Here is a 17899-nt window from a genome sequence, read left to right on the forward strand (position 1 = left end):
TTGAGGACACCGTTTCCAACTCGGGTATCCAGTTCCTTTATATGTTGTTCTCTCAAGAATTTCATATGATTTTCTTACCTTGCTCTGGGGTGGTTTGCTTCTCCTTTCCTAAATTCTGACAGGTTTTTGCTCATATACCACATCCTTATGCTGATGTTGATTCTTTCATATCTGCGGTGATATCCAAGGGATCCGAGCATAAATTTTCCTTTGGTCATGAAAACCTTTTTACTTCTGCCATGGGGTTTGCTCAAACAAATGCATGCCTTCCGGGTTCAATAAATGCTGAGAATCATGGCCATTCTCCTGATGGTATATGACTGCTCGTAGGTGGCACTGGCTTATCTTGATTTGTTTCTTTGTCTCGAGCATGAGATACAAACCAAAGATTTGACCGCCTTCTGCCATGAGTACATTGCCGCTGAAGTCAAACTGTAGGGTTTGCAAAGGAAATCTTAGGTCTAACATAACAGACTTCGATATTCCGTACTAACCATTTTAAGCGAGTCAGCGGGATATGAAGTCCTTGTAGAACGCAGTAGGCCTCTGAGGGTATGCCTTTGTGGATCCATCAGGAGTCTGGCCTTCAACTGACTTGTTTATCCGGACCCTGATGGTCATGCAAAATCATCATACCTTTGGTGTCAGTCTCACCCTTTGACGGTCATGATTTTCTTTGTCAAGATACCTTACTGAAATAGCTTGGCCACACATGTCCTTGATTCTTTGTATGACCATGGATGTGGTTAGTGCAATATTTTTGGCATTATTCCTTGTGCTAGCTTTTTTACCTGGGTCCACACACATATGGCATATGCTCGGGGCTTGTAGCTGTATAGAGCTTGTTACTGAGGCCAATCACATAAGAGGGTGACAAGAGTTCATGAGATCTTGTCAGGTGCGGAAATATTCACCTTGGTGACCTTTGTCAGGACTGTTGATTCTTTCTTAGGTATATCTGCTTGATCATTGTCGTATCTCATATGAGCGACTTGCATGACCGAGAATGCATGCCCACCATATATGTAAGAATATGCAGCCGAACACTCGATCCTTGCAGTAGGCATAGGTCTTGACTGGGTTGTACTTTTTACAAAAAATGTTGCAGATCTGGTTCTTGTCTGTTGTCATATACTGTCAACTCATAGTGTAGTACCTAACGATGGTGCGTGGTGTTGTACTATCGGAAGCTGGGTATCTTATGTGGGAAGCCATCTGAGTAGCTTGCTAAGGAAGACTCGACATCTTATGCTCGAAGCTTTTGCCGCAGTAGCGTGCTGGAGAAGCCTGGGTTCCATACCTAAGAAGCTTCTCCCCTGGTTGCTTTTTTCAGGAGGATTCAATTCATTATGTCAGAAGCCTTTACTGAGGTATCTTGCTGTGGAAGACTGGGTATCTTGGACCGGAATCTGTCCATATATTGTACTGAGGAACATTGAGGAGCCTTGCATCATAAATTTCTTACGATAGCGTGTGGAGGAAGACTGAGTTTCTTGTATCCAAAGCTTTATACTGTGATATGCAGATTGAAAGCCATACACACACCCATAATATTTTGTGGCTGGTTACTTGCATGAGAAAATTTGTTTGACTGTCTTCCTTGATCATAGCACATTCTGGCTTTCTTTCAGAGTATACCATATTTCAAGCATCATTCATTGCTGAACCAAAACTTTGTATATGACCCATACCTTTGACTGAAAATATACCATTAATCTTACACCTGGCTTGTCTTCCTACTTGCTTGACCATTACTGTGTGAGGATTAAGTACTTTTGTAGATTTGATGTGTTTAGTTGAGCTTCTTCCAAATATTTGTAATCCTTATTGCTTCTTTGAGTCCGGTGCCGATGGAGGAGCAACTTCCATAAGGGGAAAATAGGGTAACACCAAGGACCCAAAAGAAAGAAGCAAAAGAAACAACTCAACTAAACAAAAGAACACACAAACAAAGTCGCATATTGTTGCTAGTCACACAATAGGCATGCTGACTTAAGCACACAAATCTCGTGGGATCTCCAGCTCTACGATCTAGCATGTTGTGATGGTGTGCACGAGGACGAATCAATGTTTGGAGGGGTTGGTGTAAACATAGCTACTCCAAGTGCTAGCTCAGCCAGGTAGCAACCTGGACTAGCTCGGAGGTGAGGGCGCACTTGGTAACCATGTAGCAGAACACGAATGTTACGACCACATTATTATCATGTGGACAGAAGGGATCCGTACTCGTCCAAGGAATAGGATAGCGGGGAAAACTGAGTCTGCTGGCATTACCCTTTCTCAATGACTTTTAAGATCATTAAGGGTTGCCAACCACGGCAAGATAAAAGGACGACCCGGTATAGAAGCATGTCTATCACCGAAAAGATAGTTGTGGTTGGAAGAAAGATATCGACGTGATACCTGAGCACCATTCCTGAAAATAGTGTCTGGATCACTTGGCATCACCCTGCTAGGACAAAAATGACGCCAAACATCGAAGAACAGGTTCAAAGGAAACTGGAGGAATGCAGAGGCTGAGTTGTAGTGGATCCGAACCGATGCCAGCTACACCCACAAGAGAAACCGTTAGCACCAAACAATAATTCTATATGCATGCTATGCAACAAACAAATGCAGCAACCAATGCAACAAACAAGCCAGACTCTATACTACCGATTTTACCGCTCGCACTGACTAGGGCGTCCTACAGCCAGACCTGCTCTGATACCAAGCTCTGTGGCACTCCGGTTCAGAGGAACCGGACCACCCCGTATTCCAGCACAGAGATCAAGTCTTCTGGAATACGACACTGCTTGACATAGAACAAATTAGCTCTTATTACAAAGGATAATGTATACGAAGGTCTAATATTACAAAGGATCACATCGGCACGACAACACTACGCCTGCTAAGGTAGCTCTATGCTAGCAGCGGAACAACTCGTAGCAGCAGAATAACTTCTAGCAGCAGAACAACGACGACGGTGGCGAACTCCACTCCACATATACTCTCGCTGGGACACGATCTAGCTCGCAAGAACGAAAACCTTGACAAACAATCAATCATGGCATCACCTGCAATCTGGCATGACATGTCAGGCTAGTACATTGAATGTACTTGCAAGCTCACAACAACCAAAAGCATCAAGGCAAGATAATAACATAGCATTAACAGGTTAGCTAATCAATAACTACTATGATGATGAAGCCATAACTAAGCATGATGTGAAACTACTAAGATTACTGCTGAACCACCATCTCAAGAACCATCTCACTCTTGGCTATACAGCCAAGCAATAGATCACATCGATCACCTCATGATCAATACCTCCACGTGATCACCACATGACCATGTCACAAACTAAATGATCATCCACGAGATCATCCCAATATCCTCATCATCATCCTGCCAAACTGTACTCCTCAAATATATCAACATATAAATCACATATAAGTCATTCCATCATGTGAGTGTTGATCGAACGGTGAGACCTAGTACAAACTTGTGCCCATGATCGAGGACACGACTATCGATAGATTAAACACACACTCTGCAGAGGTTAGCACACTGTACCCACATAACAGAAGCCATGGCCTCATGCTCCCATTCGGGTGGACCAACGATGTTCCGACAAAACAAATATACTGCCATGAAACTCTCCCAACCACTCTGACCAACTCCAAGGGTAGCATAACACTACTATCATGATGAATCCAAGCATAAAGATTGTCGGTGTTCTGGGAACGGGGGTCCCCGGACTTGCCTGCCTGCGGCCTGCGGCGTGGCTCAAAGGGGGGCCCAGCGCGGCCCATCTTCACCAACACAAAACCAAGACCCTCGCGAGGGGCCAAGCCTCGCGGGGCGGACGACGCAGAGCTTCCTCAGGCATGGCCACATCAGGCTGGCTCACGAGGAGGCGGAGAGACCAAGGCGGGGTACCTCACGAGGTGCGCGTGACGCAAGCCATGACGACCAAGGGCGCCAGGCGGGTGCCAGCCCGCGCAGTGTCCTCCTTTCCTCTTTGGTGCAAAGGGGGCAAGCGCAGCCGCGGAGTACCGAGGCATCAGGCAAAGGTTGCCATTTCAGTGCAATGAGACCAAGACCATGAGGACTACAAGACGGAGGTCATCGTGGAGCCCGAGACGGCATCATCACCAGAGCTTTGTGCAGGCGAAGACTACTTTTGTCTGGGTAGCTGGTAGTAGCTGTCCCCTTTCAAATTAGCCCGCCATTGTTGGCTCCCTTCCCGCTCGATATTTGGGAAGAGGACCAGGGCCTCTATAAATAGGATCATCCACTCGCAAGAGGGGGCAGCTGAGAAGGAGGAGGCTCTTTAGAGAGGGGTTTCGATCAGAGAAAGAGAGAGAGAAAGGTGACTGAACTCCTCCCAGCAGTTCATCGCCCCAGCCAAGAACAGACCCTCGCGAGGCCGTTCTTCCTTGTATTGTCCATCATCATCAGCCCAAGAGGCAATCCACCACACCACACACTGGAGTAGGGTATTACACCACAACGGTGGCCCGAACCAGTATAAACCCTGTGTCTCTTGTGTTGTTCTTTCCATAGTTTAGATCTTAGCGAGGTGGAGGGGTGCAGGTAGGTAGGAGGCAAAATCTCCGCGCGCACCCTAGTGTTCGAACCTCAAGGGTCTGCCGGAACCCGAAATCCGACATTTGGTGTGCCAGGTAGGGGTGCACCGGGATTCTTCTTCCCCCACCCCGTTCTCCTCCGATCGTCACGCCCATGTCTGACGCTCGTCGGGCCCGTGCCGAGCGCCGGGCCGCTCTCGCTTCCCGCATCACCCAGACGGCCCCTGTCGGCGGGCGTCCTCGCCGTTCCCCGTCACCTGCCATCAACGCCGCCACCGGCCCGGAGGGGGACGAGCAGCAAGCATTGTCTCAGCATCCGTCCGTGCGGCAAGACGGCCGCACCGCAACTCCCTCGCTCACCCCAGCTGGTTCTTCGTCACGCGCGCTCTGCGCGCCCATGGAAGCTCGGGCTACACTCATCGCGGCAAACGAGCTCCTGCGCTACCGTCCCGTCGACGACGTCTACGAAGAATGGATCGACCGCGTCGCCGAGCTCGTCCGTGCCGCAGGGGGCTCTCCTGCGTCGTCCATTCCGCTGCACCGCACCCCGCCCCACGCGGGCGATGAAGCTCCGGCGGCGCCCCGACTGCCCTCTCCTCAGGAAGGCGCCATGGCTCTAAGGCGCGTGGCCCCTGGGCGGAACCCGCTCCGTCAGGTGCCAGCGCGGCAAGAGCAGAGCTGTCAAGAAGTCCCTCGCCCGCAAGAAGCTGCCTGGGCGCTCCCTGCTCCAGCACGTTGCGACCATGCTCCTGCTCCCGCGCGTCAAGACCCCGCGCTGCTCCCAGCTACAGCGCGTGGGGACATGCAAGACCAAGCTCCCCGTCACCCAAGGCCTCCCGTGGCCATAGCAGGCTGCCGCGCCTTCACAGCCGAGCTACGCAGCGTCGCGTGGCCCGGCAAGTTCAAGCCAGACCTGCCTCCTCGCTACGACGGCACGGCTGATCCTGCGGAGTTCCTCCAGCTCTACGAGCCAGGCATCGAAGCTGCCAACGGAGACGAGAAGGTCATGGCGAACTGGTTCCCCATGGCGCTCAAGGACGGGGCCCGCACCTGGCTCCTGAACCTGGCTCCGGGCACAATCTCCTCCTAGGACGAGATGCGCACCCGCTTCATCGCCAACTTCCAAGGCACTCGCGACCGGCCACCCGCCATGAGCGACATGCCCGCATCAAGCAACAGCCCGGGGAGACCCTGCAGAAGTACATCCAGCGCTTCAACAATGCATGCCTCAAGATTCCCAAGGTAACTTAGGAGGCCATCATCTCAGCCTTCTCCGACGGCGTGCGCGACGTCAAGATGAAGGAGGAGCTGGCGATGCATGAAGACCTGTGCACTTCCTTGGAGTTGTTCAACCTGGCAACCAAGTGTGCCAGGGCCGAGGAAGGGCGTCTCTTCCTCCTCGAGCTGCCTGCCGCAGACCCAAAAGAGAAGAAGCCCAAGGCCAAGGATGTGAAGCGCAAGGGGGCTTCCGTGCTCGCGGCAGAACCAGACACCAAGCGGGGCAGAGATCAGCCCGAACCTTCCAAGGGCAGCCGGTACTGTCTGTACCACGACCTCCACACCCACAACACCAACGAATGTCAAGAGCTTCGAGCCGTGCGAGAAGGAAGGATCGGCCGTCGCCCTGACCGCGGTGACCGGGGCTACGGTCGAGGAGGAGGAAGGAACACATGACGCTGGGAAGACCGTGGCCCGCGCCAAGGGTGGCGCGATCAACCTCGCGAGGATCGCTGGCAAGACCCGCCTCGCGAGGGAGACTGGAGGGATCAGGCTCGCGAGGATCGCCCGCAAGGCAACGCCGGCCTCCCACCGCAGCCACCGCAGCCAAGGAGAAATGAGGACCGCCACCAGGACGAGGGGGCTGGCGGCTTCCAGGAGCCGCGCGCGATCGCCTGCATCCTGGGCGGGGCACAAGCCCCAGCCTCTCAGTGCATCTTCAAGCAGTTCGCCCGCGAAGTGAACACAGTCCTCCCCAGGCTCGAAGCCACGCGCCCTCTTAGGTGGTCGGCATGCGCCATCACGTTCATCTCAGCAGATCAGGTCAAGTGTCCGGCTACAGCCGGAGTCCTCTCGATGCTTTGTTCCCCAATCATCAGCAACGTGATGGTCACCAAGACCCTCATCGATGGCGGGGCAGGGCTCAATATCCTGTCCGTGGAAACATTCAACAATCTCCAAGTGCCCTACATCCAGCTTCAGCCAACCAAGCCTTTCTCCGGTATCACCGACGGCTCCACGGTCCCGATTGGGTAGGTTCGCCTCCCTGTCACCTTCGGGGCACACGACAACTACCGCACCGAGCTCATCAACTTCGACGTCGCTCACATTCGCCTGCCGTACAACGCCATCCTTGGGTACCCAATGCTGGCCAAGTTCATGGTCGTAACTCACCACGGCTACAACGTCCTCAAGATGTCAGGAAGCGGCGGAGTCATCACGGTGCCCTATGAAGAGAAGGACGCGGTGTGTTCCCTGGAACGAGCCTTTCAGGCCGCGTCACTGGAAGACCCGGATCGTGGAAGCAGGAGGCCTCCCGAGACCGCCCCTAAGAAGAAGAAGACATCATCCGGCCCGACCACTCAGGAGGCAGGCCCCTCTGGGCCCGCACCTGCCCAAGGGGAACCTCCTTCCATCGCATAGGAAAGCGCGCTCGGCGCCCTCCTCAGGCAGGGCTCGGGGGCTCTCCCCTGGAGGGCCACCGACCTAGCTAGGGTCACGAGGGAGGCGCTTGGGCACCACATGGAGGCGTGTTTCGAAGCACGTTTCCCTCAAGAAGGATCAAGGCAAGGAGATCCAGACCCTCAGGAGTTCGTCAGCAAGGCCATTCAGGAGCTACAGGAGTCAAGAGTCATGAAAGGCGGCCGCCTCCTACCAGCAGTGGCTCCTCATCCAGGCAAGGATGGTGGGCTGCGCGTCTGCATCGACATACCAGGGCTCAACCGAGTCGCCTCTCTGGAGCGCCTCTGGTCCTCGCGAGTGGGGCGTGCGGAGGCCCACCCCACAGCTACGTTCGCATGCCTTACGGCTTGCCGAACGCGGCTGCCACGTACCAGCGCCTCATGAGGGGCATCATGGAGGCATGAGAGGCCAGGCGTTCTGCAGCCCTGGCGGGATGGAGATGGTCCGCGAGGAGCCGCCAGCGCCTCCGAAGCTTCCTGATGCCCCTGGGCCTGGGGGCTCGTGAGGATCGGCTCCCGCAGCCCACCGAGCCTGCTACACCGACGCTCCTTCGTCCTCAACGTCATCAGGTGACATCTTTCGAGTTTCATTTCCAGCTGGGAGCGCCCCCCCAGGGCTGCATTATTCCCAGGCCGCGTGGGTCCGTCCCTGCGGCGTGTATCCCTGTTTGTTCCATGTTGTTAGCTTACCTTGTTGGGGGCGCCCCTCGGGCTGCATGATCCCCAAGCCGCTTGGGCCAGGCCCAGCGGCATGTATCCCATTTGCATTTATTTCCGGTTATGTGTTAGACCCACCATGCTTGATTATTTGATGCTGGTCCACGGCACCTCTTCTTCTCCATGCCAACCACTTGCACGTTAAAGGGGGGGTACCTGAGCATCGCGACTCAAGGCTCTTACTGGCTCTCCATCCCTCACCCTCTGGCCTTGTCCATGGCATCGCGACCTGGCATACCAGCGACGGCTGAGACTAGCTCGAGGGCCGGGACCCGAGGACGTAGAGTGCCGACATCTAACCAAATTTGCAGGGACACATCACAAGATAAGGCCCAGTGCCAGGCGCAACCCGCCTAGAGGTAGGGCACCGTGAGTCCCGTGCTGGCTCACGGGTGCCCAGATACACCTCGCCAGGCCCTACCGTGCCAGCCACGTGTCAGGGCGGGGCTGTACACGCCCCGGGGGCTCCTCCCGGAGGGGGGCCCCCTCCCACGTACCAGTGGAAGCACCATGCTCCGTGCTGGCTGAGGACACTGCTGAGGAGCGGCTATGCCCGTACACATACGGAAGCGCTATGCTCCGCGCTGGTGATAAACAACTGAGGGTGGCCCCCGGGCCGCATCAACCTCAGGGAGCCCAGAGCTCAGTGTCTAGCCTCATCGTAACGCCTCCCCTCCGGAGTGCCGCGCGAGGGGGCTGGGCACGGGGGCTGCGCCTGGGTCACACCTAGACGCATGCCGCCTAGCCAGGTCCCCCTGGGCCTAGTTCGTCGCGCGTCTCTCCCCGAGCGGAGCCAAGGTACGAAGGCCGTTTGAGCGTCAAGGGGGACTCCTGAGCATCGCGACTCAGGAGCCTAACTGGTCACGTAGCCCCACACTCCATGGCCCCGTCCTGGTTTCCGGTCGGGACCAACGCTGGGTGAGGCACGCGCGCGGCCGGGCTCTGCAGACGTAGAACAGTAGATCCACCCGCATCACACCTCCCTACTTGTTGTTCGTGCACCAAGGGGGACTCCTGAGCATCGCGACTCAGGAGCCTAACTTGTCACATGGCCCCTCACTCCTTGGCCCCGTCCTGGTTTCCGGTCGGGACCAATGCTGGGTGAGGCATGCGCGGGGGTCGGGCTCTGCAGGCATAGAACATAAGCAAGTAGGAAGGAAAAGCGCAAATTTCAAGGAATTCAAAAGCAAATAATAGAATCCACACTATTATCTCAATGCCAAACGCAAGTTTAAACGCCTCCCCGAGGCATGATACATGTGCAGGAATTAAAGGCAGGACAGGAGCCACGACGGAGTCACTTGTCGGCGGTGGAGCAGTGCGGATTGGGTACGCCTCATGGAGTGGTGGGGTCGGCAGCGCCTTGCTTCGGCTTGGTGCTGAAGGCCCGGAACTTCCCCAGCAGGGCCTCCGCGCGACCCTTCACGGCCTCGGCAGCGGCAGCGGCACACTCGCCGCTCACTGGCTCCAGCAGGCTGTCGAGGTCGACACCGGGATCGCGAAGGTAGATGTGGGTGAGGACCCGCGTCAGTGCTGCAGAAGACAGGACAAGCGCCTCGGCCTCGGCCGTGGGGCCAAGGCCAAGGGCGACATCTTCAAGAGCGTGAACCAGCAAGGGAAGCAGCTTGGCGGGGCCGTCCTCGGTGCTAGCCAGTGGGCTCTCCAGGCCACTGTCGTAAAGCGTCCTCGGTGAGGAGCGAGCCCTCACCTCCATCTCCGTGAAGGCCATGCGGTCCTCGGCGAGAACCAGGGCCTCGTCGTCCAGCTTGGCCTTCCTCGCCCCCAACTCCTGCTCCAGCGCGCCTAGGCGGTCGCGGCGTTTCCTGAGATTGACCTCTCTCTCCTTGACAGCTGCCTCGCGAGCCTTCATGCCTTCTTCCTGCTCTTGGCGAAGGCGGACCTCGTTCGCGAGCTGGTCCCGCAAATCTTGCAGTTCGCCCTCCAGTGCCTTGCAATGTCCACGGACGTCGACCACCTCCCCCAGGGCTGCGTCACGAGCAACCTTCGCCTCAAGGATGGCCCGCTTCTCCTTGCCGCATGCCGTCGAGGCCTGGACCAGCACCGCCCGAATCGAAGCATCGGAGCGAACCCATCCTGAAGCCAGCTCCAAGCGCCCGGCCACCAAGCGGGGGTCGGCACCGAGAAGATCCTGCCGCAGTCGGTCCAGCTCAGCAACAGCACGATCCAGGACGGCAGAAGGAGTCGGAGAGACAGCAGCCGGTGGAGTAGGAGGAGAAGGCGGCAGCGCGGCCACAGCATCCTGAGGCGGGGTCTGCCGCGCCCTAATGGCTGAAGTGGCGGCGGCAGGCAAGAGCACCTCAGGAGCCACTTGGGCCGTGGGGCTGAGCTCGCCCCAGCCGGCTCAGCCAAGCCTCGCGAGGACGACCGGGCAGGAGAAGCCTGTGCGTCACGGTCACCCTCCTTTGCGGGCAGAGGCGCTGCCACGGATGGAACCTCGGGAGCTCCCTTCGGCTTCTTTGCTGCGGGCGCCAGCCTATCCAAGAGATGCAGACGTCAAGCCTCAGAAGCAGAGCAAGAAATAAAGACAAGAATCGAATGCTTACGGGTCATCGCCAGTGAGCTCAAGCGGCCTCCGGCCAAATTTGAAGCCTGAAAGCCGGCTGGAAGGGTCAACCTCGGGAAGCTTAGAGGCGGAAGGTGCGTCTGCGGTCCGCCTCGGGGCCGGGGCAGACCCGCGGGAGATCAGCCTGGTCCTGTCCTTCGGGATCGGGGGCGAGCTCCCACCGTCCTGCTCGTCGTTATCCTCGTCGTCATCTTCGTCGTCATCCTCGTCGTCATCGCTCGGAGAGAGGCGGAGAACGCGGGACCTGCACCGGGGGAGGGGAGCCCTCGACTCTCCGTCAGTCGCCTCGGAGTCAGGCCCCTTTTCCCGCTCCCCTCCTTCCTCCTCTTCGCTGGAGTCGTCGAAGGGCACGTCCACCGGTTCCTCGGGAGTTTCCATGGGCACGGGCCCATCCCCGTTGAAGACGGGCATGGACTCCACTACCTGCTCCCAGTCGTCGTCGAGGAATAAGGGCGTAGGATTGCCCACCAACCTCGCCACATTGCCCCCGACCAGAGATTGGAGAACCGCAGCCAGGTCTCCGTCGGCCAAGGCCGCGGGGCTCGGACGGGGCCTCCACATTGGAAGTGAGTACTACCGAAGCGGAGCCAGCTGGTGCTCCAGGAATTCCCTCAGCAGCGACGCGCCAGTCAGCTTCGCCGCCGCCATGTCGGCCGGCCTCAGATCCACGTCCATCTTCTCCAACACCAGTTTCGCGCGGGGGTCCACGAGCTCCGCTCGACCCCAATCTCTAGAGCTCGTGGGCTGCTCTGTGGGCAAGATCAGCGGAGGGTGGATGCGCCCAGCATCCACCAAGACCCACTTGCTCCTGAAGCCCTCAATCCTTTTCTCGGGGTTCGAAATGGCAATGGCGCCACCGTACGCGATGAAGCTCGCGCATGCGGAAGCAGTACCGCGAGAGGTCCGGAGGTAGAAGTAATGGCGCAGCAAGGCCACTGAGGGCTGCACCCCTACGTGAGCCTCGCAGTAATAGGCGAAGATTGCCAGGAGAAGGACGGAGTTGGGGTGGAGATGCAGGGCTTGTAGCTTATAGTGGCGGAGGACAGAGAAGAAGAACTCGAAGAAGGGAGGCACCAGGCCAGCAGCAATGGCACTTACGAAGAGCGGATAGAAGGTGCTCCCTTGAACCTCAGGGGTGGCGGAGCCGGCTTTAAACACCTTCGCCCCGTTGATGCCCCACGCCGTCGCCATCCGGCGCAACCGGGCAAGGCTCACCTCCGACACGTTCGGCGGGTCCAGGGTAGACGAGTACCAAGCTACGGCCGGGGGCTGACGAGGCGCCATGGCTTCCTAGGTCACACGGTCGGAGTGGATCTGGAAATTTTGGAGGAAGGAAGGAGAGGCGCAAGAAAGGGGATCTGAGCAGCAACCGAGGAAAGCAAGAAGCAAAGCCTAGGTGGATGCTGCTCCTTTATCAACTCGCGCGGTTGCTAAGGCGCCCACGTCCAATCAACCACCACGCGGCGCCCAAGGCCGCAGGCTGTTAGGGCCCGTGGCGCTTTGCTCTTGCCCTTCCGCCTCCCTGCACGGCCAAGTCCGGGCGCGCCTTGGGCCCGGGGGCTACTGTCGGTGTTCTGGGAACGGGGGTCCCCAGACTTGCCTGCCTGCGGCCTGCGGCGTGGCTCAAAGGGGGGCCCAGCGCGGCCCATCTTCACCAACACAAAACCAAGACCCTCGCGAGGGGCCAAGCCTCGCGGGGCGGATGACGCGGAGCTTCCTCAGGCACGGCCACATCAGGCTGGCTCACGAGGAGGCGGAGAGACCAAGGCGGGGTACCTCACGAGGTGCCCGTGACGCAAGCCATGACGACCAAGGGCGCCAGGCGGGTGCCAGCCCACGCAGTGTCCTCCTTTCCTCTTTGGTGCAAAGGGGGCAAGCGCAGCCGCGGAGTACCGAGGCATCAGGCAAAGGTTGCCATTTCGGTGCAACGAGACCAAGACCATGAGGACTACAAGATGGAGGTCATCGTGGAGCCCGAGACGGCGTCATCACCAGAGCTTTGTGAAGGCGAAGACTACTTTTGTCAGGGTAGCTGGTACTAGCTATCCCCTTTCAAATTAGCCCGCCATTGTTGGCTCCCTTCCTGCTCGATATTTGGGAAGAGGACCAGGGCCTCTATAAATAGGATCAACCACTCGCAAGAGGGGGCAGCTGAGAAGGAGGAGGCTCTTTAGAGAGGGGTTTCGATCAGAGAAAGAGAGAGAGAAAGGTGACTGAACTCCTCCCAGTAGTTCATCGCCCCAGCCAAGAACAGGCCCTCGTGAGGCCGTTCTTCCTTGTATTGTTCATCATCATCAGCCCAAGAGGCAATCCACCACACCACACACTGGAGTAGGGTATTACACCACAACGGTGGCCCGAACCAGTATAAACCCTGTGTCTCTTGTGTTGTTCTTTCCATAGTTTAGATCTTAGCGAGGCGGAGGGGTGCAGGTAGGTAGGAGGCAAAATCTCCGTGCGCAGCCCAGTGTTCGAACCTCAAGGGTCTGCCTGAACCCAAAATCCGACAAAGATACTACTAATCCAATAGCAAGATCAAAATATTAACCTAAGATCCACAAGATAACATCATATCCAAAATAGTACTCCAAAGCATAATATCCAATACCATCATCAAAATAATATAAGCCACTAATAATCCAGTGGCACATGTCATCCTCATAAGCTGCAAAATATTAGTCCTAGAACTCCAAACAACATCATGGCAATAGCAAGATCAACATATCACTCCAAGAAATGCCATGAACAAATCATATGTAGCTAATGCAAATTTTAAGCAAGTTTAAATAATTTAAACCATGGCATTGCATTGCAATCATGCAAATGGAGGGTGTGGCTTGCCTGAGAGGGGGATTCACTGGGAGGAAGTGCGAGAAGCTTGCGGAAAGAATCGCCGAAAAATGTTCTCTCTCGGAGGGGGCTGAATCGGAGTTATGAGTGAAAATATTCAAGGGTTTGACTGCCAGGGACCCATCTATAAGAAAAGTCTTCACAAATGGGCCCCTGACTGAAAAACAGAACAAGCATTTCAGAAAATACGCTTTCAGTGTGTCACACCGTGCATTTTGTAACATTTCATTTTCATTATTAAAGCATGAAAATTTGGACCAACAAAAACTTTTTGCATTTTTTTTGGCTTTTATTTGGGTTTGGTTTTCTCTCTGTGTTTCTTTCAAGTGCTTCTTGAAGTCAACTACTTTGCCCTCTATATTCCACCTCCTTACCCCAAGCTCCTGACCAATGACCATGCCATGTGAATAGTGCTATATGGAGTTTTCTTACAAAAATAATTTGGCCAGAAAGTATTTTCTAAAATTAGTTTTCCAAAAACCCCTGAATTGAGGTTTGCACTACAAGTACTTGATTAAGGGCAGTAAAAATCTTTCCAAAAATATATTAGACTCCTATTAGATATAGGATGCCCAGGAACCACAAAAATATAATTTTAAAAGTTACTGTTCTATTTTATTTAAAGGCTTTTTCTTAAGGCCAGAAATGGTCTTTAATAGGAAAAAAATTACTTTACTGTTTCAAAAATATTTGACAAAATTTAGGGAAACTCATAGGACATATATTGTCCATATATAAGAGTTTCAACACCTGGTCATGTTCAAAATATTGGTCAAATCCCTCTAAAACCCTTTCTGGATATTTCAAGCTTTTGAAATATTTACAAAGGAAATATTCTCCAAAAATTCCAGGAAAATTCCATCATGTCACATATGACATATTAGATGATCTTGCCAAGTCTTATGGCTTGGAGAACAAGATAACACCATCAAAACCCCTCAAAACTATCTCTGTCCATTCTGAAGTTTGATCAACTTTACATTGCCAAGTATGTCCAAATGTGCTCAAACTTGGTGGACATGCTTCATTGGTCTAATGATGCATCTGGACCAAATGGCACAGGTTGGAGAATAGGAAGTCTTGGTCAAAGCGCCTCAAAACCCTCTCTGACCAGAATCAAGTTTGAACTACTTTGCACTACCAACTTTTTCTCCGGGACCCCAACTTTGGTGAGCCTGATCATGTGACCAAATAAGGCTACCACACCAAGTGGCACATCAAGGAGAAATGATTTACTCCACTGGATCTACACAAATACATTTCTGCCCATTTCTAGGGTTTGCAAAAGTTGCATTGGCAACTTTGTCCAAATAAGCTCAAAATGGGTGGAAGGCCCTAAATATATGTGACATTTCACCCCTTGGAGTATCTTGGCCAGTGGGAGTCATTAGCTTACCCAAAACTCCATCAAACACCTTCTGGCAAAATACTAAAAAGCCTATTTTTGCCACTTTCACTAATCTCCTTGAGTTCATCTTTTTGCCACAACCCCTCCTCACTCCCCTCTGTCACTTAGACACTTTTCTACCCGAGGAAGCAATGTGGAGGAAGGAGGGAATCACGTTTGTCCTCTCTGGACAACAGCTTCCCTTCTCTCTCCCAGCCTCTCTCTCTCCCCTCTGCACCCCAGAGCATCCCAGGCTCTTTCCAGGTTTTGCCCCCTTCCACTGTAGCCTCCAGACAGAAAAGGACGCGCGCGCGACGCGGAAAACCCGCGGATGCCGGCCAAAGTCGCGCTCTGGAGCACCTGCCAGAGCGCCGACCGTTGACACCGCGCCTCCCGACCGCCTCGTGCCTTCCCATCGCGCCAGTTGATGTGTCTTGACGTCTGCGACACGCCGCCGTGCCGTCCCCATTGTCTCTCCCTCTCTCTCCCCTCCTGCAGCGCGTGCCCGACGCCGTCCGGCTCGGCCAATGGCCGGCCTCACACGCGCGGGCGCCAGAACACTTCCCCGCTCTCTCTCCTCCTCCCTGGCGCCCTACTCCATCCCCACGAGCGCCGTGGACAGCTCCAACCTCTCTCCAACGGCTTCCAGAGCCGATCCCGCGGGCGCCCGTAGGCCACGCCCACGGTGAACCGCGGCCAGCCTATATAAGGCGCTCCCGAGCCCTTCTCTTCCTCCCTGTCGCCCCTCCACACACCCAATCCACCCCCGGAACCACCCACTTCTCTCCAGAGCCGCCCGAGCTCGAGATCGAGCTCGAGCTCCGCCGCCTCGGGTCGCCGTCAATCTGCGGGTACAGGCCTCCTCCGCTCCTTTTCTCTCTCGAACTGGACTCCCCTCGCCTCACTGGTGTTTTCCCCTCTCTTTCCCCCTCGTTTTGCAGCCGGAAACGGCCGGAACCACCGGCGCCCGAAGCACCTCCGCCGCGGGACCTCGTCGCCGGCGAAGCAGGCCACCCCGGCGACCGTCTCCACCACCACCAGAACCGCGACTCGCTCCTGAGTCCAACGGTAGCCTCCGCGCCCCTTCCCGTGCCCTGTATCGCCGCCGGCGAGCTCGCCGTCGCCTCTGGCCGGAGGTAGACGACGGCCGCCGTGGGGCCGGCCCGTCAGCCACACGCCCTGACGGGTGGGATCCACCCGTCAGGTTTGAAACGTGCGCGCGCGCGCGCACCGATCCGCCGTCGGCTGAAGGCGTATTCAGCCTTTACGCCTTCGATGTGGCGGCCGCGTGGGCTGGGTTTCCCCCCCCCCTGGGCCTGCTGCTGCTGTGGCCTCTCTGGCCCAGTGGCACAGCGCCGTTTCTCTTTTTCCTTTTCTGTATTATTTCCAAAAATTCCATAGGACAGAATATTAATCCAAATGCATTGATTCCAATTTCTAAATTCCTAGAATATTGCAACCTATTTAATGGTGCAACTTTCATTCAAATCCAACCACCTTTTATTCTCTGTAAATATTTAAATGTGGTTTTTAGCATTTAAATAGGCCTTTGAAAATCCATAACTCCTATTTTGCTGCTCCAAAACCAAAACCAAAAGTTGTCCCCTTCCTAGCCTTCCTCTTAGTATTTTACAAAAATAAGTTGACATTTTTGTGAGCACTTTGACTTTTCTGTTTTTATTATTGTCTTATTTTTTTCCCATTGTTTTCTTGCGACGTTAGATCCCGTGTTTGACGAGGTAGCTGAGGAAGAAGGAGGAGCAGAGCCTGAAGACTTTGAAGATCAAGCCAACCAAGGCAAGCAGCCCTTTGACCATGACTATGATACCCCTTTATATGCATGTCATTTTTAGCTCTTTATTATCGATGCATCAGAATCATGATGAGATGGTGAACCACGTGGGTTGGTTACCACGATTACTTCCTCGTTGATACTTGCAGTGTGCATGGCCCTACCTTCTTATGAGGGCTATGCCGATGGGAGTAGATAGGATGCAAATGTAGATGCTACGCAAATGGGGTGGGTTTGTGCATGGTGAAGGAGGCAATGTGATTTCAAAAGTCTTTTCGAAAACCCCGTCGGGTGCCACCTATGCCCGAGGGAGATGATGAGAAGGGTGACCACTTGATGACGAAGTGGTGTGCCAAGGAAGGTGTGTGTTGTTTTCAAAACGGATTGGTCGGAGTTGCGACCGTTATTCCAACCTTACATGCGCGACCACTCTACCCTTATATGGGAAAGGGCATTATTGAGTACCTAGACCGATACTAGCTTGGGGCCCGCATTACTAGTGACGGGGGAGAGTTGGTGCTCTCCCTTGGGATGGGGTCGTGCCAGGTAGGGCGGCCATGACTGTTTTCACAGGGCACCGGACACACCGTTGGTACCCCGTGCTTGTGGTATGTGATGAAAATGGGAGCGAGGCTCCACAACTTTATGATGTGAAATGTTCGGCACGGGGGTTACTACCAATCGAGTGGACTCCATGTTAGTGTCGTCTAGGGAAAGGTAGTGATCGGGTGCTTACCCCGGGTACTTGAGGTACCGCGGGTCGTGGATGACACGGAAGTTCCCCGGATCTAGTGGGTAAAGTGTGCAACCTCTGCAGAGTGTAAAACTATTCGAATAGCCGTGTCCACGGTCAAGGACAGTTGGGTAACCGCTCTTGGGCTACGTCCACTTGTTTTCAAACCCGGTGTGTGTGAGATGATGGTGTTGTCTTGGATCAAGTCAGAGGACTTGACACGATTGAGATGGGTTGGTGCCCTCTCTGTTTATGATAAATGGGTTGGTGCCCCTTTCTATTTATGTTGATATCTGTGACCAGATCTTATGGTTACTTGAATTCTCTTGATGCATGCTTTATAGGATGTTGAACATGTCCTGCACTCAAAACTAGCTTTATGCAAAACTTTACCTATGTCATGCATTACTGTACCTTGAACCAAATCATGGGTTGCTTGCGAGTACATTCAAAGTACTCATTGGCTTGCCACTGGTTATTTAATTGACCAGGCATGGGAGAACCGGAGTTCGAAGAAGAGTTCTTTGGAGACGATCATGCGAACTAGGACGTTCCCAGTCAGAATGCCTATAGGGTTAAGGCAGATG

Source organism: Triticum aestivum, chromosome 3A (genome assembly GCF_018294505.1).
Source record: "Triticum aestivum cultivar Chinese Spring chromosome 3A, IWGSC CS RefSeq v2.1, whole genome shotgun sequence".
Lineage (NCBI taxonomy): Eukaryota > Viridiplantae > Streptophyta > Magnoliopsida > Poales > Poaceae > Triticum > Triticum aestivum.